Here is a 6,914-nt window from a genome sequence, read left to right on the forward strand (position 1 = left end):
TCCCGGACTTCTTCGGGCTTGTGCAACCGCGCTTCCTCCCCTTGGCCATGGCTCAGATCTGGTTGGGGGAGGAGGATGCAATTTGGTTTTTTCGGTGGAAATGAGCTCTAATGGCGGAAAGGTTGGAAGATTTGGGAGCAGATGCGCGAGGAAGATGAAGCGATGGTGAAAAGTGGGGGCGACCTTTATCACGGCTCACCCCCGCCATTTTGTATTCCCCGGTTTTTGGAAAACCACGCTGCGCGCATGACTTTGTATACTCCGATGATGGATAATGGGCCATTAAATGGGCTTTTTGGTTTTTCATTGATACAGGCATTTTTCGACATATGGTGTTTTTTAATGATGCTGCACTTGGTCGGTTATCGCAGCGGTAAAGTGCTAAGCACTCTTTATTTCTACAATCATGAAACATATTTTACTTTTTTTTACCCTGCTACAAGATTTTTTTTGCATCTTCTAGCAGGCTCGGGGACTAAGTGTGTACACTTCACCTTACAGTGAGTGTACTGTATCTTTTTGTTTACGGTTATCAGCTAAGCTGGGGACTAGCTGTGTGGTCGGCTAGCATATGGAGTCTTCTAATTTTTGACCCTGGCACTAGGTGAGTTATTCACCTACCGTCAGGCTTGGGGACTAAGTATGTACACTTCACCTTACAGTGTGTGTACTATTTCGGCGATAGAGCCTAAGTATCTCCTTATTGACTAAGTCACGGATGATAATCATTTGACGACATAAATGGAACCTAAGTGTCTCCACGTTGACTAAGTCATAGATGATAACCATCTGACATTACAAACGGAGCCTAAGTGTGCACACTTTACCTAAGGTGGAGAATTTTCAAATTTAATTTTGAGCTCCTTACATCCTTATAGCAAGCCTTACTTGAGTAAGTTCGAGGCCAGCCGATCAGCTAAAATTGGTCGGATACCTATTTCAACTAGTCGGCCTTAAGTTAAACTGCTCGGACTTGATCAAGACGGCGTTGTCCAGCGGATACAATGTGCTCGGGGCTAGCTATTGGGGGTATAACCCTAGATACCCACCGGGCCATATATGGGCTGCACCATCAGGGGTGGTCCAGCCCATGAGATTAAGGCGTACGGTGCACGGCACTAGTCGGTGTGCACCGCAAGGCTTCTAGAGGATATCCTGAAGATAGGAATAGATCTGTTCGGATATGCGAGATTTTCTGTATCCATGTAAAGCTTATCGTGTAACCAAGTAGATTTAGATCTAACCGCCATGTAACCCTTACCTCCATCTATATAAGGCAGGTAGGGGACCCCCTCAACTCATCTCTCATCTCATTCACAATCGATACAATCCACCAGAACACAGGACGTAGGGTATTACGTCGAGTTGACGGCCTGAACCTGTCTAAATCTCATGTGTCTACGCCTGTGTTACCATCCGGTTCCTGATCATGTGCACCTCCGTCACACAATCTACCATCGTGGGTATACCCCTCGGTGGACTGCCGACCATATTTCGTCGACAGCAGCGCATCTGCTGTTCGAGGTGAAGTTCCGCGCATTGCGGATGCGAGCAACTGCGAAGCAGCGGAGGTAGCCTCGGTTTTCTCGGTTTAAATCGATAAACCGAGGTAAAAAACTGAAAACGAAATGGTCTGTTTTATATTCCCTGGTAAACCGATTGGCTTCTCATTCTTGAAAACCAAACTTTTGAGGAACCGAATAGACCGAACCGAAGAGTCGGTTTAAACCGAATGCCCGGTCTAAACTAAAACCACACTTGAGTAGTTGAGTTATATGGGTAAACTACACAACTACTACAACCTCCGATCCTAATGTGCCGTGTTTTACAATTATCTTCCATTAATGGTTTCAGAACCATTTTTGTTTTCTACTAAACGAAACAAAACAATAAAAATTAAAACTACAAACCAAGGTCATCTGCTTGATTGCTTTGACCACTTCAACTATGAGCGCTATCCAAAGTATCAGGCTACCCTCTACACCAGCTAATTACAAAAGCCAGATAGAATTTGCTTGGTAGTGTTAGTTCCTGCTGAAGAACAAGGCAGTACAAATTTTTTTTTCAAATTAAACACTTCTTTTGGAATAATACAAATTTCACACAATACGAAAAACAAAATACGCTTGTCACACCATATGTATCAGAATAAAAAAGGGTGAAAAGAATTAATAGTTGCAACCATTGTTGCTCTTATGAGCATAGCAGCACACAACATCTCTCCTCCGAGAAACAAAAGACCACATCAGAGACACCATCCTTTCCCCTGTATTTGAAACAATACAAATTCCACACAACACAAATAATAAAGTAATAAGTTTGTCACACCATATGTATCATAAGTAGAAAACAGAAAAAGGGGCGCGGGTAGAATTAACAGCAGCAACTTGCAAACATTGTTGCTTCCATGTCTCCATGAGCATAACAGCATGGCATCATGGCACCTTTCTTCTTCTAAAAACAGAAGACCACATCAATGATGGCGCCGCCACAGTTGAGCAAGTCAACCAGCCCAATTGGCACGAAGCACGCTTTGGTGGCACCAGCACCGCCGATGGTTGTGACCGGAGCAAATATGAAGAGCTCAAAGGACGATGGCTGGAGGGTGAACTGGATGGGTTTTGAATCTGGTCTGATGAGGAGGAGCTCCTCAGTTTGGCATCGGTAGACTGCATATGATGCAGCTTTCGCCATGGCGGCCGCGTCTTCCCTCTGGCCCCACTCAACGTTGCCAGCCCGGACATCGCCAGCGACCGGCTTGTAGCAGTGTGAGTAGCCTCGGACACGGTGCTCTGCTGGGTCCCACCCTGCTCCCTGGCAGAGAATACCCCAACGACCCCTCGAAACTGCAAAATTTGGACAGTTTCAGAGTTCTGACGGTACAACGTGCCACTTGGAATCCTACTTGTCAAGACTCAAGAGTAATAATTCAAGAACTGCAGGAGATATTGAAGTTTGAAAAATAATCAAATATCTCTTAGTTAAGTGAATTTGTGGTGGCAACTGACCTTGTTCAGGTTCCAAATCTTGAGGACAGTCTGCTGATCAAAGAGCGGATTTTTGAAGAGGCAGTCTCTGGTGGGCAGAGCATAGTGCAGGCACCTGGGCACGGTGCCAACGGGGAAGACGAGCCTCCTGAGCAGGGTGAAGTCGTGGCCACCGAGGGAGTCGCTGACGTAGACGGGGCCGCCGCAGATGGCCCTGGACGCTGCGTGGAAGGCGGCGCAGGCGTGGTCGGACTGGAACATGTCCCAGTCCGGGAGGATGAACTGCCCCATCCACAGGCTGTTGTAGGCGCAGTTCACCATGTGCGCGCCCTGCAGCCAGAACATGCCCATGGGGTCGCCGTTGGGGTCCTCGAACCAGAAGTCGTCGCCGGCGCGGCCCATGGACACCTGCCGCGTCCCGAGGAAGAAGAAGTCATTGCAGTGCTGCATGCTGGCGATGATGCCCGTGCCGGCGAAGTTCTTGGCGACGGACTTGGAGAGGCCGTCGTAGTAGGCCTTGGCGACCTCGACGCGCCCGCCGTGCTCCTCGCAGACGTACTCCAGCATTTGCACGACGTCGACTTTGACGCCCGCGCCGGCGAGGTACGAGTGCATGGACTCGTAGAGGTCAGCGGCTTGGTCGGGGCGCACCATCCCGATCCCACCCTCGAGGATGCCGTCCACGGCGAGGTCGTCCATGGTGCCGGCCAGACCAGGCGATGGCCGCGCCGGCACGACGCGCGCGTCCAGGTGCGTCGAGCCTGGCCGCATCCCGCTCCACTTGCCGCACAGTGTCTGCCACACGTACACGTCATCCAGCCCTGGGAACCTGCGCCTCATATCCTTCAGGAACGCCTTCAACCCCACTTCGCCGTCGTCGTTGCCGAGCTTCGCCAGCACGCAGTCCTTCTGCACGAGCAGCTGGCCCAGCTCTCGCCGCAGCTGCGCGATCTTGGCGTCAAATCTGGAGAGATCGGTGGCGGTGCCACCCTGGGCCACCTTCTTCTTCGCCTTCCCGGCGTTCTCGATCTCCCTGGCCTTGCTCACGACGGCCTTGGGCATGCTCGTGTCGTAGATAAGCTCCGGTGGGCGGCGGATCAGGGCGCCCTCCCTGTACCCGCGGAAGCGCGGGCACTCGTCGAAGCGGTAGAGGCGCGCGGTCATCTGTTGGCCGCCGAGCACGAGTCCCGGCGCGTCCTCGTGCGGCGGGTCGTCGTCGCGGTTCACGCTCTGCCATCCGTCGTCGATGACGAGGAACCGCGCGGGCACGCCGGCGTCGGCGAACTCCGACACGCCCTGCCAGAACCCCGCCGGGTCCACGGTGAGGTAGAAGGCGTCCCACGTGCACCACCCGAACCGGTCGGCCATCGGCGGCAAGCGCCTTCTCCTGGATTAGCCTGCGGTCCAGACTCCAGAGTTAACCAGAGTTCTCGAGGACATTTTGTACTAACAAAACAACTACGTGCCAACCTGAACGTGGCGAGGTGCACCCTGGCGGCGAGGTAGGCCTCCTGCATGACCCTGTAGAGGTCGTCGCCGGCGTGCACGTAGGCGATGCGGCGGAAGTTCGGTGGCCATCACGGCAGCAGACCCGCTGTCGGCACAGATGACGACGCCGTCGTCCTGCACAGGGAAGATGGCCGACCTGGAAGCTCCCCTGCACGAGCGGGAGAACGAACACGTACCCCGCGCCGGCGCCGGCGAGCTCGGGCACCTCGAGGAGCACCCACTGCGTCTCCATTCTGCAGGTCCCGCCCACGCCGTGCTCCAGCAAGTCTTGAACCGGAACACACTGACGGAACCGCCGCGGGCCGGGCATGGCGCCCCACGTGGCACGGCGCGCGGCTCGCCGCCGCCGTCCGACAGCGGGCAGCGTGAAGCCCAGGAACGCGCCGCGGCGCGCGTTCGACGCGGCCTGCATGGCCAGCTCCCGCGGCGCGTCCGACGCCTTGGTGGTGGGGTCGAAGGCGTCAGCGAACGGGGTGAGCGTGACGTTCCCCGGCACGCCCGTGAGGACCGCGGCGGCCTTGCCATGGCGGTCGCCGCCGCCGACGGTGAGCTCGCCGTCCCGCAGCGACAAGAGGCACGGCGACGTGGACGACGACGGGCCGGCCTTGGCTGCCGCCGCGGTGCTGGTGGTGGTGAGCGCTTGGTCTCGGCAGCAGCAGTGGCGGCGACCTTGGGCGTGGGCTTCGGCTCGTTAGGCGGTGCCATTGGCAAAGCGAGGACCAACAACGATCACCATGTTCCTCGGCTGGTGTGTTCGAGTTGGCTGCAGTTCTCTATGCTAGGTGGTTCGGCAAGCTCGCTGAGAAGGACCGAGTGGGAGCGGGGAGGACGAAAGGTGGCGGCGGGCCTTTTTTTTCTTTGTTATACGGAAGCGTCTCATCGCGATTGCGACGTCGTGTACGTGCGGTAGGCGTCATGGAGTGTTCGCAGAACAGTTTGGCAATTGGCATTGCATCTGATCTGCAAGACGTGAGAGGCAGGCAACCGTTGAGATTACGACAGGAGCAAGTGACAGAAGAGACATCCAAGTGTGTCGGGCGGGCTCATCATGTGGATGAAGGCGGGCGAGCGTGTTTTTTTTTGGCAGCGGTAACGGTAAGTGCCTACAGTAAGTGGTGTAGAAAAATGCACATGAAATAATGTTGTATGTACTTTGTACTAGCTTGTCAGTTGTCACTGCTGCATTAGTTCACTACCGCGTGATGATTGCTTTGTAGCGAGATGTGAGATGTCACGCTCGATGTCGATTCTGTCTCGATGTCGTGGCACGTTATCACTGTACTGGGGTTTACCACAGCAGAAATAGCAGATATCTGAGTGATACTTGCATTTACATGCCATTATTATCTTGTTATAAGAAACGACAGAATGGTATTCGCATCCTATGGAAATTAACGCTACTATAGTAGTCATTTCCGCAGTCGGTTAAAGAAACAGTGACGGGCGAGACCCCGCCTCTAGTTCAGAGTCACTGTTAATCAAAATTTACTGAGGCGTTCCAATATGCCCATCTCTGTTAATAAATTAAAAACAAACAAAAAGCATGTCGACGAGCCCCGATGAGCCCATCAACATGCCATCGCTGCTGCTCACCGGATCTACGCCTCTGCTGATCCACGCCATTGGCTTTGATCTATCCGCATCGCCATCAATCATATGTAGCACCCTCAGCCGGATCCGCCTCCTCGGTCCCTGCCCGCGCCACCCTCACTAGACCCCGCCACCCCGGATTTGCCCCCATGAAGATATGTGAGGGAGAGGGTGGGGGAGATTGAGAGAGGAGAGAGAAGGTGGGAGAGATTGAGAGAGGGGAAGAGGGCTCACCTCAGTGGTTGGCGGTCGTGTCTGTGTCCGATGCCTCTCCGTGTCCCGACACTACTGTCACCCTACGCCTAGGCCACTGTCTCTCCATGCCTAGTCCCGGCCACCTTCCCACACCCTGGTTGTCGTCTGCCCGCGCCTAGGCCCGGCCAGCTCTCGTGCTTCCTCGACCTGACACACCGCATCTTTGCACCGAGCTTGTGGCCGGCCACAGTCCTCGCCCTAGCATCCACATCCTTGTGCCTAGCTCAAGGCCGTCATGTGCAGGTCGCCGCCTCACCCTGACCTCACACGCTCAGGTGCTGGAGAGAAAGCGCATTAGGAGGGATGGGGCTGCAGAGATGGGACTAAGAAGGGAGATGCGACGTCAGTTGGGGAGGGGGAGATATGAGTGGCTAGGTGTTGTTTTCATAAATGAGTTGACCGCCACTAGAAATACCCGTGTATTTTAGGTAGCGACAAATGAAAACTTTTTGCTCGTCTCTATAAATCAAAAGAGTTGTCTCTTAGAATCGTTTTTGTAGTAGTCTAAGTGTTTTCTTTATATCCAAGTCAGATCTTTAGCTTAAGTAATACTAGTTGTGGTAGCGAGCAATG

The 6,914-nt window shown here is 53.8% G+C and overlaps 1 pseudogene; it reads right to left on the reverse strand.

Annotated features, from left to right (window-relative positions):
* Window positions 1-2,164: 2,164 nt before the first annotated feature.
* On the reverse strand, window positions 2,165-5,304 carry LOC136482930 (stachyose synthase-like; annotated as a pseudogene).
* Window positions 5,305-6,914: the final 1,610 nt, after the last annotated feature.

Source organism: Miscanthus floridulus, chromosome 9 (assembly GCF_019320115.1).
Source record: "Miscanthus floridulus cultivar M001 chromosome 9, ASM1932011v1, whole genome shotgun sequence".
In the NCBI taxonomy this organism is placed as follows: Eukaryota; Viridiplantae; Streptophyta; class Magnoliopsida; order Poales; family Poaceae; genus Miscanthus; species Miscanthus floridulus.